Raw genomic sequence first — 20,607 nt, 5'->3', positions numbered from 1 at the left:
ATTCGAATTGAATGTGTGGCTTTCACGACCGCGTTATACCAGGCGAATCAGCTTCCCCTGCCAATATTTTGTTTCTACAGCCCAACAAACTTGCGAAGTCGTCGTGAGGTCGGAATTTTTCTCCTAACCTCCCGTATGGTACCAGGACGGGTTCGGTTCACCAGGGGAAGGTTTTCTATTTGACTCCCGTAGGCGACCTGCGAGTCGCGATGAGGATGGAATGGTGATGAATACAACACATACACCCAAACCCTGTGCCACTGGAATTAACCAATCAAGGTTAAAATCCCCGACCCGACCGGGAAGCGAACCCGGGACCCTCTGAACCGAAGGCCAGTACGCTGACCGTTCAGCCAACGAGTCGGACATGGTACCAGTGCATTGTAAGAATATCCTGAAAACGATTCTGAACACTATTGTCGTTCCTACCATTTGACTATGGACAGCTGAAAAGTAGCTGTAGAAGTAATCCGTTTTAAGGCATTCTTAATGCAGGTCTATCACATAGCTTTGTGTAGCGAATGTAGTCAAACGCTAGCGCACCACTTAACGGAACGTAGTATTGATAGTTCGAATCGTACATTGTACACATTTTTTTAAATGCAGGCCAGTGTGTCCCATACGCAAGCAGTAAAACGCCGCTATTATTGTTTATCTCACCTGCGCGCAATGCACTGCTATACGATCTGAATGCAGTCGCTTCAGTCATTCACGAAATATTCCACGGATAAACACTTTGACAAGCAGACATTCTACTGCGCAGACATTCCGCAGTGTTGAAAGACGTTTACCAACAACAGGGTAATTCAGACGAGAGAAGAATGTAATATCTGGTGAGAATGAGGAGGCTGTTCTGGACAAGCTCGCAATAACCCACACGTGAGTACAAGGCAACTGATGCATCCGTTCACGCCTGAATCCCAACTAGCATTTATCTCAGGGGTGCCCGGTTCATCTCTGACATATTAGACACAACAGCGAAAAAAAATTCTCTTAAACATTTAAAATATGTATGTCCAATAGGACCCTAGAGTAATGCTACAGGGGTTAACGGGCCATACAAAATTTTAAAGGGAAAAAGAGCTCAATTACACTTAACACCAGGGTGACTGAGATGCAGGGCTCGACAATAGGGCTGGGTAGGTGACATACCTATCGTTCATGGGCAGGGTCAACTAGGTACAATCAGAGGATAATGGAACTGTTTCCTTTATAAATCCATAAAATAGCAATTTACTAACTGAAACATGCAATGGTTGCCAAATTCAATTTTATATGAAGTTTTATTTACCCTGTTAGCAACCTGAAGACAAAGAAACAAAATAACACAAATGTGACCATTATTGTGGTCGAACCAATGACCAGTTATGGTCGAACCACAGGACGAATGCACGAGTGGACGACCTTCATTCAGTTCGCTGCAATGGCTGTACAGTTGCGCAGAACGGATCCGGCTGATATAAAACATAACAGAGGGAAACCTCTGAAAATTGGAGAGAAGAATATAGTGTTAAATGAATTTAATATATTTTTGAAAACGTATCCGACCGTAAAATTAATGATATCACAAAATCAATATCCGAGTTGATCGGTGTGCCTATTTCAAGTACTGAAATGAAATGGCGTATGGATTTTAGTGCCGGGAGTGTCCGAGGGTATGTTCGGCTCGCCAGGTGCATGTCTTTTGATTTGACTCCCGTAGGCAACCTGCGCGTCGTGATGAGGATGAACTGATGTTGAAGACGACACGTACACCTAGCCTCCGTGCTAACCAATGATGGTTAAAATTCCCGACCCTACCAGGAATCGAACTAGGTACCCCTGTGACCAAAGGTCAGTACGCTAAAAATTTAGCCATCGAGCCGGACATTTCCAGTATTTTCAGTGTGCGTCTGGTCGTGCTACCATCCGGAATAACGTGCGAGAAGAGTTTTCGACGTGGAATTTAAAGAATTTGTAATGATTTGAGGAGTGGATTCTAGTGATGCAGGTGATAGCGAATCTTCCGATCTACAGGGAATGGAGATTTTTGAAAATTCGGATTAATGAAAGACCTGTTACGTAAGTAGGCATACTTGTTAATTTTCCTGGCAATTTATTATATACCGAGCTCGATAGCTGCAGTCGCTTAAGTGCGGCCAGTATCCAGTATTCGGGAGATAGTAGGTTCGAACACCACTGTCGGCAGCCCTGAAAATGGTTTTCCGTCGTTTCCCATTTTCACACCAGGCAAATGCTGGGACTGTACCTTAATTAAGGCCACGGCCGCTTCCTTCCCACTCCTAGCCCTACCCTGTCCCATCGTCGCCATAAGACCTATCTGTGTCGGTGCGACGTAAAGCAACTAGCAATATATATATTGTATTTATATTTTCGTTATCTGAAATATGTTCAGGCATAGTGACTATATTCGTCAATATTCATTTGTGTTCATATATTATCCTGCTCGATTTTGGTCACTATGGATCACGGAGTAGCAACTACGGCTTCCTGGATCATCTTCTCCCTCCCCTGGCTTTGATGTTCTGCCAATATAGATTCATTCGTTGGATTAACTTCTTTATGTTCATATTTACGTAAGAAGCACGTGGGATTCGCGGAGTGATGTTTGTTTAAACCTACTTCATCCTTTTGTTGGAAGGAGTTTTGACATTTTGTATAAAGGAAATTTATGAAAATAATTATTTAAAAGTACATTTAAACTGAAGTAAGTTAATTCTATGTGGAATTGATAGTTTAGAAGCACATCCATCAGAAGAAGACAAAGATTATATTTCTATTTGTCCGAGTCATTGATTCGCCTTTACAATGAGATTGTGAGGATATGCAGAATTTTTCCAACATATGAGACAAATAAATGGGACTCAGAAGAACAACTACTGGACAGGAGCCTATGCCAGCTTAGGATTAATTAAGCTACTACCGGGTATTGAATTAAACTGTTGTAAGGGATAGTGTGTTATGTAATAATATTACCGCTATTCGTAACCTTGACGTTGAGTGGGATAGACCAAACTGCCTTTGACCACACCAAGGCGTCTCCTAACACCGCTAGAAGTTAGAAAGGACATTAAGCAAACATTATTATTATTATTATTATTATTATTATTATTATTATTATTATTATTATTATTATTATTATAGGGGCTTCCTGGCCGAGGCGGTAAAGGCGTGCTCGGTTCGCCCGGAAGAACGTGGGCTCGAATCCCCGTCAGGAAGTCGTAAAATTTAAGAAACGTGATTTCCACTTCCGGAGGTGAATATGGCTCTGAGGTTCACTCAGCCTACACCAAAAATGAGTACCAGGTTAATTCCTGGGGGCAAAGGCGGCCGGGCGTAGAACTAACCACTCTACCCCATCACGTGCCGAGGTTATCAATGGTGAAAGCCTTTACCTTGCTCTCCTCCAAGGGCCTTCATGGCCTGTACGGAGGTGACTTTGCTTTGTTTTGTATTATTATTATTATTATTATTATTATTATCTGCGCTCAGATTGCCTTCACACGTATAATTTAGGAAATTTGTTTAGACGGGTTATAGGGAGGTACATTCAGGGAAACGGAGTGCTCTAGGGAGCGGTGACAAGGGAACAGGGATCTGGTGTCAAGTAGAGATGTCATAAGAATATTAGTGTTGAACTGTAGAAGTATTGTAAAGACAGGAATATAATTAAGTCATTTAATATATATATATACTTACCAGATATTGTAGTAGGAGTTGAATTATGGCTGAGAAATTATATAATGGATGCAGAAATTTTCTCACTTAACTGGAGTGTGTATAGTAGTGACAAGAAAGGAATAGTAGGAGGGAGAGTATTATTTCAGGTGAAATGAGAATTTGTAAGCTACGAAAATGGTAAAGACGAGAAACATGAAATTTTAGGTGTACGGTTCATTTCTAAAGATCATAAGCAACTTGATGTATTTGGAGTGTACAGACCGGGAAAGGATAGAGCTGACGCCGATTCAGAATTATTTGATAAGATAATCAGATATGTGGGAAACAATATGGAAGGGAATACGATTGTAGCGGGAGATAATAATTTACCAAATGTGAATTGGGAAGGCAATGCGAACGACAGGAAACATGAACAACAAATGGCAAATACATTAATATGGGAAGGACAGCTGATTCCGAAAGTGATGGAACCAACCAGAGGGAAAAATATCCTGGACGTGGGGCTGGTAAAACCAGGTGAGCTCTACAGAGAAGCCGAAGTAATAGATGGTATCAGTGATCATGAAGCTGTTTTTGTCGTAGTTGAAAATAAACGTGATAAAAAAGGAAGTCCTAGAAGTAGGAATATTAGCAGTACAAGGTGGCTGAAAAAACAGGCATGAGGGAGTTTAAAAAAGTAACAATGATCGGTGGAAAACGGTAAATAAAAATGTAAACAGATCCTGGGATGGGTTTAAAGCATTTATTGAGGAATGTGAAAACAGGTTTGTACCTTTAAAGGTGGTATGTATATTATGACAGAGAATTAAAGAGTCTAAGGAGGAAGTGCAGATTTGAAAGAAATAGAGTTAGAAATGGCTGTGGAAGTAAGGAGAAATTGAAGGAACCTACCAGGAAATTGAATCCACAAAAGAAGTCAGCTAAGGATAACATGTCGTCGCCATAAGACCTATCTGTGTCGGTGCGACGTAAAGCCCCTAGCAAGAAAAGGATAACATGATGGCAAGCATAATTGACAATCATACAAATTTTAGTGAAAAATGGTCGCTTGTTGTTTAAAGGGGATTAACATCTAAGGTCATCGGCCCAGTGAAAAATGGAAGCGTATGTAAGGGTACATTAAGGCAGCAACAGGTTCCAAGAAGGACATACCAGGAATCATTAATGAACAAGAGGAGTGTGTATGTGAGGATCTTCTAAAGGCAGACGTGTTCAGTCAACAGTATGTAAACATAGTTGGTTGCAACGATAATGTCCTGTTAGAGGAGGTCACTTATACTAAAGAATTATTAAAATTCACCTATGTCAACAACGACATTCACAATAAGATACAGAAGTTGAAAACTAGAAAAGCGGCTGAAATTGATAATATTACCAGGGATATACTAAAGACAATGGGTTGGGGTAGAGTACCATATCTGAAGTACTTACTTGATTACTGTTTGGTTGTAGGAGCTATACCAAATGAATGCAGAGTTGCTATAGTAGCCCCTGTGCATAAAGGAAAGGGTGATAGACATAAAGCTGAAAATTGCCAGTCAGTTTGACATGCATTGCATGTAAGCTTTGGGAAAGCATTCTTTCTGAATATATGAGGCATGTTTGCGAAATTAATAACTGGTTTGTTAGAAGGCAGTTCGTGTTTAGGAAAGGTTATTTCACTGAAGCTCAACTTGTTGGAATCCAGCAAGATACAGCAGATATCTTGGATTCAGGAGGTCAAATGTATTGTATCGCGATTTCCCCGCCTAAGGCATTTGATAGGGTGGAACATGGGAGACTACTGGCAAAAATGTGTGCAATTGGACTAGAAAAAAGAGTGACTGAATGAGTGGCTATATTTCTGGAAAATAGTTCTCTGAGAATTTGAGTAGGCGCAGCTTTACCTGACCCTGTAATATTTGAGAGAGGAATTCTACGATGCAGTTTTACTGGACACTTATGTTTTCTTGTTTGTGTAAATGATATGAGTAAAGAAGTGTAATCAGAGATAAGGTGTTTTTGCGGATGATGTTATTCTGTATAGAGTAATAAACAAGTTACAAGATAGTGAATAACTGCAAAATGACCTCAATAATATTGTGAGATGGACTGCACGCAATGGTATGATGATAAACGGGGTTAAAAGTCAGATTGTGAGTTTCAAAAATAGGAAAAATTCTCTCAGTGTTGATGGGGTGAAAGTTCCTTATGGGAATCATTGTATGTACCTAGGTATTAATACAAGGAAAGATCTTCATTGAGGTAATCACATAAATGGGATTGTAAATAAAGGGTACAGATCTCTGCACATGGTTATGAGGGTGTTTAGGGGTTGTAATAAGGATGAGAAGGAGAGGACATATAAGTCTCTGGTAAGACCCCAAATAGAGTATGGTTCCAGTGTATGGGACCCTCACCAGGATTACTTGATTCAAGAACTGGAAAAAATCCAAAGAAAAGCAGCTCGACTTTTTCTGGGTGATTTCCGACAAAAGAGTAGCGTTACAAAAATGTTACAAAGTTTGTGGTTGTAAGACTTGGGAGAAAGGAGGCGGGCTGCTCGACATAGCGGTATGTCCCGAGCTCTCAGTGGAGAGTTGGCTTGGAATGATATTAGTAGACGAATACGTTTAAGTGATGTCTTTAAAAGTAGGAAAGATCAAAATATGAAGATAAATTTGGAACTCAAGAGGACAAATTGGCGCAAATATTCGTTCATAGGAAGGGGAGTTAGGGTTTGGAATAACTTACCAAGGGAGATGTTCAACAAATTCCCAATTTCTTTGAAAGCATTTTAGAAAAGGCTAGGGACACAAGAGATACGGAATCTGCCACGTGGGCGACTGCCGTAAATGCAGATCGGTACTGATTGATTGATATACCGTAATAATAATAATAATAACAATAATAATAATATCGCGACAGTAAACGTTAGGCACTTATTATTCGACATAGGTATCATAAGCCGTTAGATTTTGGCGCCAGTTATTAACTTTGTTGGCTATAGAATATTTTCCAAGCTATATGTTATCTTAACCCTGAAACTTAATTTCCTTTTTTGGTAAAATATGATTTATGGATTTTAAAGATTTATGAATGATTTCCGCTTTCGTATATTCCTTAATTAGTTGACAATATAAAGGCTAAATATCACCTTTTGGAGAATAATCGCGTGCTACCTTTGTTTACATGGGAAGACCGCGAACCCATACACAGGATTATCGCATGGGAGCTTCCAAAGTTTGTAACAAGTGTATGTTATGTTTCACAACTTCACTGAACCGAAGTTCTAGGATCGTTAGCAGCTGAATGATCGTTTAGTACACAGCGCTATTATCATCAAATATTTGTCCAGCAAACGAAACATATCTGGAGATATGCAGAAGGATGGATAGTCAATACGGAATTCAGGAATGACAAAATGGAATGAGTGGGGAAAAATTAATTAATTGGTAGTAGAGGTTAACAGCACATACGTAAATGTAGGAATAATAATAAAAATAACAATGATAATAATAATAATAATAGAATAATAATAATATATCTGGATGTGTTAGGAGTAAATTATATTCGGGTAAGGGGAGATAACGAGGAAGATATAGGAGACAATAACGTGTACTTGATGGGTGTTAAAACGGGAAGGGAATAGTCTGGAGTAGAGATGTTCAACAGGAATACTGTCGCCCACAAAATAGTTTCTGTTGGGCGTGTAAATGAGCGAATGTTTTGGGTAGATTTGGCAGTTATAGGAATTAAGACGAGAATGGTCTCAGTATATTCGCCATGTGATGGTGCAGATGAGGATGAAGTTGACAAATTGCATGAAACACAGAGTGACATCGTATTCAGGGTCAACAGCAAGGACAGATCAGTGCTAATGGGCGAATTCAATGCGGGAAGTGAAAATAGACCTGAGGAATACTAAAAGGTGATTGGTAAATGTGAGAAAGATATGGACGCTAAATAGAAATGGGAAGCATTTGCTGGACTTATGTTATAGTATGTGTTTAGCAGTTACGAATACATTCTTCATATTTAAGGATAGCCACCGCTACACATGGGAGTTTAGGGCAATAGGTCCATAAAAGATTATATCTTAACCGACTTTGAATTCAGGAAATTTGTTACGAACGTTCGGATATTCCAGAAATGTTGCCATGCTACAGACCACTGTCTCATCTGTAGTGAACTATGTATCTCTAGGTCTAGGATAGAGAAAGTGAAATATGTGTGCAGACAAACAAGGGTAGAAAATCTCCAGGACCAGGGAATTACACAAAAGTACATGGATATGATTAACGAAAAGTTCCAAACCACGGACAGTAAGCAGGTTCAGGATATATAACGAGAATGGATGGCATACAGGGATGTTGTAGTTGACATCTTGAATTTAAGGAATAACAATATATCACACAAGTACCAACCTATATATACAAAAATAGCAAACGAGTACCAACCTATGCACACAAAAATGACAGTACCAACACAACAATATAAATGCCCTTCCTGAACATACAGCCCACCTATTAATATAATTAATTATAGTAAATTACACTCAACGTTTAAACACCATCACTAAGGCATGTTAATGCACCAAAAATAGTCTCGATTGGGTACCACCGTAGTCCAACTGAACTGAGACACTTGACAAAAAACCAGATAAATACAGAGAAACATAAATTGAATCAAATGTCATCACTCATTGGCAACAAGCAAAGTTTATTGACAGGACGATTGCAGTAGCTCTTAGTAGTCTTCACAGTAACAACTCGAACAAGCTCATCTCGTCATGGATGAACCTCGGTGACCAAGCCCTTCTTCGATACAAATAGCGGATGATGACTACCGATACCACCATGAGATATGGTTGCATTTGTGACCATTTATTTCTCTGCTGCAGTTGACAGATAATCTGATGCCCAAGGCTTCCAGAAGTGTTGTCCCAACGGTAGAACATACTGCCAGTGAGACAAGCGGTTAGGTTTGGAGTCAATTAGTTTGTGATCTGGGACAGACAGCACGGATGATCCATTGAGAAAATTACCAGGTGTGGGGATGTCTGTATTTTCAGGATCGGCGGACAAAGGAATAAGTGGTCTGGAATTCATAATAGCTTCGGTTTGATACAATACAGTGTAGAATTCTTCAAAGGTCAAACTGACATTGCTAGTTGCGCGTTACAAGTGAAACTTGACCGACTTAACATCTGCCTCCCATATGCCTCCCATGTGAGGGGAATTCGGAGGAATAAAGTGAAAATCGATATGTTGCTCGTCATTATAACTGGTGATTTCAGTTATGAAGTCAGATGAACCTAATAACTCCGTTACTTCATTACGTGCTCCAACACAGTTGGTCCTGTAATAGCTATAAATGTTTGAACAGAGTCCTCTTCTTGCAACAAAGCGTCTCAGGGCTCCGATAAATGTTTCTGTTGACAAATCGGTTACTAGCTGAAGGTGTAAGGCCTTCACACTCAAGCACTCGAATGGAGCTACGCAACACTTCGTCTTCACTTTACTTCGCCTTCCTCCACTATAATCAACACTTGTATTAATAGAGGGCCGTGAAGATTTGAGTCTTGCCTCAGGTAACTGACCCATGAGCTGCTCCGCTGTCGTAGCCTTCTGTCTGAAGCAAATTGCGCAGTGATGTACAATTTTCATTAGTGGGTTTCTGGCGTTGAGTTTATAATATATCTGTTTGAGAATAGAAAGTAACAATTGTCCTCTTGCATGCTGATGTTTCTTGTGACTGTACTCAGCAATGAGCATTGTAATATGATGCTTTGAGGGTAAGATTAGAGAATATAGTTGTTCAAAGCATAAGTTTGTCGTAGCCTACAGCCCACCCTGAGCAATAGTTTTCCAGCAACAAAAGGATTAAGAGATCATAATATTTAAAGATAACAGGCATGTAACTAAAGAAGGCCACAAATGTAGTTACAAATAAGGGATTTTGGCTGCGCTTAGTAAATTCACAAATGCTTGCAGACTGAACGTTGAAATGCATAACAGTCTATAACGAAGATGAATAATAATAAAAGTAATAATAATAATAATAATAATAATAATAATAATAATAATAATAATAATAATAATAATAATAATAGTAATAGACAACCCTTCGAAAATTCTTGGGTCTTAAACACACCAGATTGCTCATAGGCCCTATTTGTCTTGATAAGGGGTTCTTCAATCTTTTTCTTCGTAGCCTTTTCCAAAATATCCGGGGTCGGGACACTGCATGGACTAAGCCCATTTTATGGCAATATGTCGTTCCTGACGCCAACCCCATGTTGAGGGATGTATTCACTACTGCGTGTTTCTGTGGTGGTTTGTAGCGTGATATGTTTTATGTTACGAACACAAACATCCAGGCCCGAACTGCGAACTGTAGGAATTAAGCAGAAAAATTTGAATTTCCCAACTCGGCCTGGGGTCGAACCCGGGATTTTTTGATCCGGAGGCTAGTGGGCTGACAATTCAGTCAAGGAACCGGAATAAATGGGTATTTTAATGTGACACTATATACTCTGTGTGTGGTGCCTCGTATTTGAAGCATACTTAATTACCAATCAGCTGTTCTGTATTCAGAACCACTACTAATAGCACATGAGCTGTGTTACCCAAATGGCTAACGTAATGAGGAATTGTAGTAAATGCAGGAAATTGTATTACAGCCCAAAGGAGCTTCAGGTAATAAAATAATGACAAATATATTATTAAAAAATACTGTGCTGTGATGCTTTTCGGATTGATAGGCGTTCGTCCGTTTCTATACGAAATGTGTCCTCAAAAAATTACTCAGCCTTATATCCAGAAGTTTTGATTAAATCATCTAGCACACTGTACATCCTTAACCGCTAACAATGACGTGTGGTCTGTGTGACAGTGGCACAATAATAAACTACCGTATTCCTTTTCCTAACTTATACATTTTAAGTGTTTTCTCGTTTATAACACTTTCCTGGATTATTCAGGTCCATCATCCGTGTTCATCTTGCTGTCGTTAGCATCAATATGGCCGTGATAATATACGGTTGCGACTTTTAGCAACCCATGGCGTGGATTTGGACACACAGCAAAGTCCGAAGTGACCCATCCTATAATATATCAGACAATCTTGATGTGTTGGTTTGCGAAATTCTAATAATGTTATTCCATAAGCACAAATGCAACGAAATATGGGCAACTTCAACATGGAATGATAGAAGATAACTGTTCCTTTCCAGGCTTGCAATTTGAACACGTCTGTTTTGCAAAGCTCAGAATTTACAAGCATGAAATCACCTTTAATGTTTTAATTACGGTACTATGCTAGTACCGGTACGTTCGCTGCCACATGTACCATATGGCCTATGAACTACTGGTACATTTCGGAAATTTTTATCTCAGTTACTATGCACGAGTTGTATGATCCTTTCTACAATATGACATCTAGTAACATCAGTCTGTGCTTTCGAATAATACCCTGAGTTGATTTTATTCTTCGATACAGTCTGAACAAAAACTTTGTATTTTTATGGCTGTGTCTGTGACTAATCTCCAGTTATTCATATCTCCGGATTAATTTACCTAAATTTGTTCCTGGATTTTAAAATAAAAGTTGGGTTTGAATCCTTTTGTTCATATTTTATTCTTCAGAATGGCATTAACACTAAATTGAGAACTCCCGTCCATATTAGTGTTGTATACAATCTATATCGATTGTTAAGATATAAATATAATTAATATTAAAAAGTAAACACTAAAGGAATCCGTTATCGTGAGTTTCAGATTTTCTAGATTATATATATTCTTATTAACACTGCTCAAATTGGATGTGAGTTCATGAACGACTAAGGACTGTATCCAGGTTCTGAAATCTTTCAAACATTAATCCTCAAAACTTCTTACTGAGAGAATGCCATCTCTTGTCATCTGTGTCGAGTTGTTGAAGAATATCCTGAGAGAATTCTCAACTCCATATTTTAATTTTATATCAGAAGGGGAATGAAACCATCGGCATTCAAGCTTGAGGCGCCTTGATTAACTCAGGAAATTAAATTTAAGTAAATTACTGTCCAGCCCTTGAAGATAACGAACATAGCCGCGAGGTGAAGTGAACTTGTTGCAAAAATGATGGAGAGCAGAGGAGCGATTTGCTGTGACGTGAGTGGTGACCCGCAGTGACGCCAGCGGAGTACAGGACGCCACGAGACGCGACGGCGTGTAGAGGAGGTGCTTAACAGAGCGGAAAACTAGGACAGCAAGAGTGCCAGATAAATTGGACAAGACAAGTGAATGAAAAGAACGCCGAGGGCACAAGACGCCAATAGGAAAATAAAGAATTTGTAACAGATTCATCACGACTCAGATGTATTCAATTTAAAAAATGAGCTGTTGCTTCTAATGCACAACGACGGTGAAATTATTAAGTTCACTGGGACAGTTCGTAAAGAACTTGTTGAAGTCAGTTAAATCACATACGAATCATTTATTTCGGACACATTTGGGCCTTTTGAGTTAACAGTGAAATTTCCATCTGTGCATGTATATTTATCACTTTAATATAAAAATCGTAAGTCAGGTTATTATTGAGAGTTTTAGATGGCCATAGAAAATGGATTTTAATGCAGGTACCACATAAGCATTTGCTTCTGCACATAACAACCTACTTGATATACTGATCCCAAATTATTTTGATATAATAGATTTCATGTGTTGATGTTGAAGATATTACACGAAGACTGTGACAGCCCTCGAATGTAAAAAATAGGAGTTCGGATTAAAAATCAGCCATTATATACATTTCAGACACCACAGTTATTATTGATCGCCTACAGCGTCATATGCTCCGTATAAAAATTGAAGATTAATTATTTTTCCCTATCTAGAGGACACCTTCCAGGAAAAAAGAAATGAGTTAATGACATTTTCAAGATAAAGGAGAATACCCATCAAGAAGAAGAAAATACAATATTATATTATATTATATTATATTATATTATATTATATTATATTATATTATATTATATTATATTATATTATATTATATTATATTATATTACAGAACTGACAGGTGTGTACATAATTTAATTTTTGCATCTTTCCAGGGACTGGAACTATCAATTATTAGAGATTAATACGTTAGTTTTGTATGTACTAAATTTTCAATTAAATATACCGGTAACCTTTCAGTTAGTAATTTATATGGTTTCTGTGTTTCAATATATTTCAAAATATTTTGAAAATCATTGTTTTAGTTGAACAACGTGTTTATTTCAGAAAGAACGTAAGTCAACGCTTTTTTATGAATGTTAAGGTACGATTCAGAATTTTGTCGTTATTAAACAAAAAGACAAACCCATCTTAAATATGACACAAAACCCTTAAAAAGTGGTCAGTGTGTTTATGATAACAGAGTCGTTGTAGGAAGATTTTTTGCAATTACTTAAGTGTTACTGTTCACTGACTTGTATTATTTCTGAAATAAAATATTTATATAGACCTACGCAGGGAGATCTAAAGACGGGTTATTGATTCCGTTAATACTTTCCGAACATTTACTCAGCAAAATAGCAAAAGTTACCTTTTATTTTAAAAGTTGCTTTACGTCGCACCAACACAGACAGGTCTCATGACGACGATGGGACAGGTAAGGGCTAGGAATAGGAAGGAAGCGGCCGTGTCCTTAATTAATGTACAACCCAGCATTTTCCTGGTGTGAAAATAGGAAACCGCGGAAAACCATCTTCTGGGCCGCCGACAGTGTGGTTCGAATACACTGTCTCCCGAAATACTGGATACTGGCCGCACTTAAGCGACTGCCGCTATCGAGCTCGGTAGTAAAAATTAACGTCCTTTCTACCGTAACCGGTCTTAAGAGATACATCGGAGTGAGTTGGCTGTGCAGGACTCGGATTCGGAAGGTACTGTGTTCGCATTTCCTCAGTCTTGCAGCACTGAAGACAGCCTTCCGTATTTCCCATTTGCATATCAGACAAAGCCTAGGGTTATAAACTCCTCCTTTCCTGTCCTATCTATTCTTTGTACCAGTGTCAATTAAAAAACAATGGGTGTAAATGTGATATTAAATAGCCAGCAAGAATGTGCCCCAAACTGTCGGTATTTTCCCCTTAAAAGTGATTCCGTTACACCCCAATGCAGGGTACTTGAGAGATAGCTACAAATAACCTTATGGAAGGTATGGAGGTTTCGTAAATTATGATATTTTTACAATTTAGCAAACAGTTTTTCCGAGGGAGGAATCTGAAGTACAGTGCAATGATTGTGGGGTAGATAGTAGCTTTGTTTGCATCTCAGCTTATGCCACCCGCCGTGCTTCAGGTAGTATGCATACTTAATGTGTAAGAAGCAATTCTAAGTAGATCACTGCACTACAACTGTACAAGTCACTTCACAGTGGCTTCAGAACGTGTGCATATACCATGTGCAAGAGATAGTGTTAAGTACCAGGTGCATGCATAAGTTTTGCCGGTTTTTGTGGTAAAGAAAACACGTAATTTTCAAGGGAAATTTCCCTTTTGTTTATTCATAATATTGGCCATTGGTTTCTACACACTTCTCCCATATTTCAGGTAAGTTATTAATACCATGCCATAAAAACTGCTTGTATTTTGCAGCAAACCATTCGTCGAACCATTTCTCAACTTCCTCGAAACTGCTGAAGTGCTGCTCTGCGAGCGCGTGCCCCATCGATGCGAAGATGTGACAATCAGATGGCGCCAGGTCGGGACAATACGGCGGGTGCGGAAGGATGTCCCATCCAAGCGATTTCAAGGTGTCATTCACTGGTTTTGCTGTGTGAGACGGCGTAATGTCGTGTAACACAATCACTTTGGCATGTTTTCTGGCCCATTCCGGTCGTCTTTCGGTCAATGCGTGAATTAAATTAATCATTTGTTAGCGACAGCGTTTTGCATTAACGATTTCTCCGCGCTTGCTTGTCTTTGGACTTTTCTGGTCTACCAGAGCGCGCACTGTCTTTCACATTGAAATCACCACGTTTAAATTGTTGAAACCATGACTAACATGTTCCAATAGATAAAGTGTATTCACAATATGTTTCCACCAGCAAACGATGACTGTCCACAGCCACTTTCTTTTGATTAAATAAGAAAAGCAGTGTGTGCAGCAAATGTTCTTTTTCAGGCACAAACGTCGACATGATCACTGAACGATACAACACAGACGCTAGTCCACCTAATCAATACTTTATTATAACTTGTTACTAAGCAGTACCGGTTTCGACCTTCACAGAGGTCATCTTCAGCTGGTCATAAGATCTAAAGTTAACTTAAAATAATTTTAAAAACATTACTAAATCTAATGAAGAATGTCACATGATGTGAGTGATAAGATTAAAATATACAATATATAAAATATACAATGATATGATGTATCTTCTGGTTAAAAACAAGCGTCAAAATTCTATGACATGTATGTGTTACATAAAATTCTAGTGTACTGTTCGTGAGTAGTAGATAATTCGGTGAAATACAACTTCAACAAGTAAAATGTTTATGGCGTTCTTGAAGTACACTTTGAAGTTCAGTTCATATTGGTGAATCGTTCTATGCATTCATTGGTATGTTTATACTAAACATTCTGGAACATTCTATGATATGGATGTAATAAAATTTATCAAATAATACATTATAATACGAAAAAAAGGTTCACATGATTCTTGCGGTACGTTTTGGAATTATATTAATTTTGTACATTCACAGATATGTTTGTACCAAGCATTCTAGAATATTCAAATATGTATGTTGTTTTTCTTTTAAGTTCATATGATTAAGAATGTTGAATAATGAACATGAAAGTATTATGGTCTGTCATTAGTTTTCTTGGTACTAATCTCATTAAAAGATATTGAGTAGGTGCAGATGCTCCCTCTTTGTAGTTTTGTTGTTGGACATTCAGTAATCTGCGAGAACAGAGAAGAATGAAGTATAAGAATTTTCTCAGTGGAATGTCTAATGAACGTGTGGAATAAGTGTTTACTTACATAATCCTGTTGACTGGTCGAATGTGTACTGTTAGGGAGCACGTCGTGTACTGCTCCGTGTACGTCTAGGGCTAGTACTTGCGGTAACGGAGAGGTGAAGTAACACATACATGTCATAGAATTTTGATGCTTGTTTTTAACCAGAAGATACATCATATCATTGTATATTTTATATATTGTATATTTTAATCTTATCATTCACATCATGTGACATTCTTCATTAGATTTAGTAATGTTTTTAAAATTATTTTAAGTTAACTTTAGATCTTATGACCAGCTGAAGATGACCTCTGTGAAGGTCGAAACCGGTACTGCTTAGTAACAAGATATAATAAAGTATTGATTAGGTGGACAGTACCCATTCTTTGTGATTATAGATACTAAGTATCAATACGGACATGAAACTGATAGATTACAACAGACGCTAGTGTTTGGCGGACTCAACTTGTATGTGTTAGTAGGTTTATGTCAGACGAACAAACTGACGTACTGTATGTGTTAAATTCATACCCTGCGTACTGTTCGCAGGCATGGCGCCGAAAAGACTTATGCATTCACGTGTTACACCACCTTATTGCAGCTTCAGGTAGTATGCACGCGGAAGTTTTATGAAAACGTTCTACGTATAAAAGGGAGAACGTTTTCATACTGGAAAATATTGTATTGTATGTCAGCAAAGCCGTAAGTCGCTCATCATTAAATACTACCCGAGCTGCAAACATACATTTTCAAATTCATTTTTTTAATTTTGGAAGAGGACATTATTTTTAACGTTATATGTATTCAGGCCCTGCTAACAACCCACATACAAGCTATTCATACTTATCTCCCAAAACCTTGTATATTATTTTGTACACAGGTTCCTCGTATTTAATCAGATTGAAACGGTCAGGCAGATGTGCAAGATTCATTCCATCAAACTGGAGCGTCGGATGCCTGCACCTAATCATGTACGCCATTTAGATGATTATGATTACTAGTGATGGGTTGCGATTTGCATCACATGGAATCCTTTCAATATGCCTGGAGAATATAGAGAATACATTCGTTCTCCATGAATGTGTGCATCTGCATTATAGATAACGCTACGTATACGATTCTTCGTTGCAACTAACAAATCAAAACTCATGCGGGAATTATATATTACTACAATTTCTACACAATAAAACTATAATACTAATTGTGGTACGACCGTTTTGTAAATAGCATTGCCTACTGTTAAGCAGTGATTACAATAAAAAGTTGTGAATATAACAGTTACTCATTATATTAAATGTTCGCTGCAAATTAAATATTTTGGAAGATATGATATGACTTATTTACACAGGCACCTTCCAGGTGAAATTTGAAGACCAAATAAGGATTCGGAGTATAAGCATAAATAATAATAATAATAATAATAATAATAATAATAATAATAATAATAATATCGAATGCTCCATTCATTCTCGATTTATCTAATATATATAGGTTAACTGGTTACATTGTTATTTGGTTGTGTGGTGTAATACATTCACTACAAGAAATACACTTCATTTAAATGCAACAGTGGTCCCTAATATATACACCTCACCCCGGTTCCAGCTGACAGCATTTTGGGAATTAAATATATTTCCATTTTTCATTTTCAAATACTATCATCTATATATATAAAATAAGAGTTTTGTCTGTACATTGCTCAGAATTTGAAAAGAATGCTATTTTTGTATCGGTCATGTTCACAATAACAAGAAAATGCATTTTTTACATTTCCGTAATTTCTGTCTGTCTGTCTGTCTGTCTGTCTGTATGTATGTACACGCATCACGAGAAAACGGTTGAAGAGAATTTAATGAAAATCGGAATGTAAAGTCGGGTGATGAACCGCTACAATCTAGGCTATAAATTATTTTAATCACGCTGAGTGAAATGGTAGTTTAGGGGAAGCCTGAAATTTAATTCTCAAATATTTATGTTATTATTGGTCGTGTCTTAATGAAAATCGGTAGACAAACATGTGAAATAAGTCGCTACAATATAGGCTATACACGCTGAGAAACATGGTAGTTTAGGGGTAGGCCTAAAATTTAATTGTCAAATATTCATTGTATTAGTGGTCGTATCTTCACGAAAATTGGTGTGCGAAGTCGGGGAATAGGTCGCTATAATCTAGGCTATCAATAATGTTATTCACATTGAGTGAAATGGTAGTTCAGGGGAAGGCCTGAAATGTAATCTATATATAAAATAAGAGTTTGTACATTGCTCAGAATTTGAAAAGAATGGCGTTTCTGTATCGTTCATGTTCACAGTAACAAGAAAATGCATTTTTTACTTTTCCGTAATTTCTGTCTGTCTGTCTGTCTGTCTTTCTGTCTGTCTGTCTTTCTGTCTGTCTGTCTGTCTGTCTGTACACGCATCACGAGAAAACGGCTGAAGAGAATTTAATGAAAATCGGAATGTACAGTCGGGTGTTGAACCGCTACTATCTAGGCTATAAATTATTTTAATCGCGCTGAGCGAAATAGTAGTTTAGGGAAGGCCTGAAATTTAATTCTCAAATATTTATGTTATTAGTGGTCGTGTCTTAATGAAAATCGGTAGACAAAAATGTGAAATAAGTCGCCACAATATAGGCTATACACGCTGAGATTAATGGTAGTTTAGGGGAAGGCCTAAAATTTAATTGTCAAATATTTATTGTATTAGTGGTCTTATCTTCACGAAAATTAGTATGCAAAGTCGGGGAATAGGTCGCTATAATCTAGGCTATCAATAATGTTATGCACACTGAGTGAAATGGTAGTTTAGGGGAAGGCCTGAAATGTAATCTATATACAGAGTGAAGCGAAATTCGCGCACTCGGGCGTCGCAGTGCGACTCCCTACATGCCAGCAATAAAAAATGTCTTTCACAAAAGTTCGTCCTGCGAGTATATCAGGCAGAGAAAGGACGTTTAATAGTGGCAATCTGGCAACACTGTAACCACATGTACGGTAAGTACCTCTGTCAGCATCATATATCCGTGCTGAGCAGTTGGTGCATTGGATAGGGTTTTGGGTTGGCATGCAGGTGGTAGAGGGTTCGATCCTGGGTTAAGGCGCAATTTTTTGTTTACTAATTTCCATCGGACATTACATACTGTAATACAGTAAGACACCGTACCTTAGGTCTCATGTATCCTACATTTACAACATTTTGTAACGCTGAACACAACAAATACCTTGCTAGGCCTACTGGTAACGTAAGCCCTTACGAAATACAATGGACTTGAATGAGGCAAGAATAACAGTTGCTACTAATCTATGAGATCGTTGGAGGACGGTAGAAAGAAAACAGGTTTCGCATTTAGTATATGAATTTGTGCGAATAAATTCACGCCCACGACGTGGAAAGGACGTCTTTCAAAGCTGACCAAGGGAAACGATTGTTCGTCCATTTGTAGGATCGTAGTATGTAAGTGCAAAGGGTTTCTAGAGGACCCGCTGCAATGGCTGTTGACGATTAAGTTGCCAGATACCATACCACCTGGACTACATTTATGAAATAAAAAAAATACGCTTCAACCCAGGATCGACCCCTCTACCTCCTGAATGCTAACCCAAAACTGTAACCACTGCACCAACTGTACAGCACAAAGAGTCCGTGCTGACAGAGGTAGTTACCCTACATGTGGTTACAGTGTTGCCAGATTGCCACTCTTCAACGCCCTTCTTCTGCCGGATATACTCGAAGGACGAACTTTTGTGAGAGACATTTTTTTATTGCTGGCATGTGAGCAGTCGCGCTGCGACGCCTGAGTGCGCGAATTTCGCTTCACCCTGTATATAAATTAAGAGTTTTGTCTGTACATTGCTTATAATTTGAAAATAATGGTATTTCTGTATCGGTCATGTTCACAATAGCAAGAAAATGCATTTTTTACTTTTCCGTAATTTCTGTCTGTCTGTCTGTCTGTCTGTACACGCATCACGAGAAAACGGCTGAAGAGAATTTAATGAAAATCGGAATGTAAAGTCGGGTGATTAACCGCTACAATCTAGGCTATAAATTATTTTGATCACGCTGAGTGAAATGATAGTTCAGAGGAAGGCCTGAAATTTAATTCTCAAATATTTATGTTATTAGTGGTCGTGCCTTAATGAAAATCAGTAGACAAACATTGGAAATAAGTCGCTACAATATAGGCTATACACGCTGAGAAAAATGTTAGTTTAGGGGAAGGCCTAAAATTTAATTGTCAAACATTTATTGTATTAGTGGTCGTATCTTCTCGAAAATTGGTATGCAAAGTCTGGGAATATGTCACTATAATCTAGGCTATCAATAATGTAATTCACATTGAGTGAAATGGTAGTTCAGGGGAAGGCCTGAAATGTAATCTATATATAAAATAAGTGTTTTGCCTGTACATTGCTCAGAATTTGAAATGAATGGTATTTCTGTATCTGTCATGTCTACAGTAACAAGGAAATGCATTTTTTTACTTTCCCGTAATTTCTGTCTGTCCATCTATATGTATGTATGTACACGCATCAAGAGGAAACGGCTGAAGAGAATTTAATGAAAATCGTCATGTAATGTCGGGTGATGATCCACTACAATCTGGGCTATAAATTATTTTATTCACGCTGAGTGAAATGGTAGTTTAGGGGAAGGCCTGAAATGTAATTCTCAAATAAGTTATTTATGTCATTAGTGGTCGTATAGATAAATCTATATATATCAATCTCACAGCTGCGCGCCCCTAACCACACGGCCAACTCGCCTGGTCGTACCGACTGAAACAGCCTGCCTGTATATTGGCGGGAAGTAGCATGCCATTCCTCTGGTTCATACATTTTCTGATATATCTGGTTTGTAACACATTGGTTCATCATAGTATTCGAGCTATTCAATCCCTACTCGGAGGCACTGATTGGAATGAGTAGTGTGCATGTTTTTTTTTTT

This window comes from Anabrus simplex, chromosome 2 (assembly GCF_040414725.1).
Source record: "Anabrus simplex isolate iqAnaSimp1 chromosome 2, ASM4041472v1, whole genome shotgun sequence".
In the NCBI taxonomy this organism is placed as follows: Eukaryota; Metazoa; Arthropoda; class Insecta; order Orthoptera; family Tettigoniidae; genus Anabrus; species Anabrus simplex.
The sequence above is the reverse complement of the archived record's forward strand: the minus strand, read 5'-3'. Positions refer to the sequence as shown.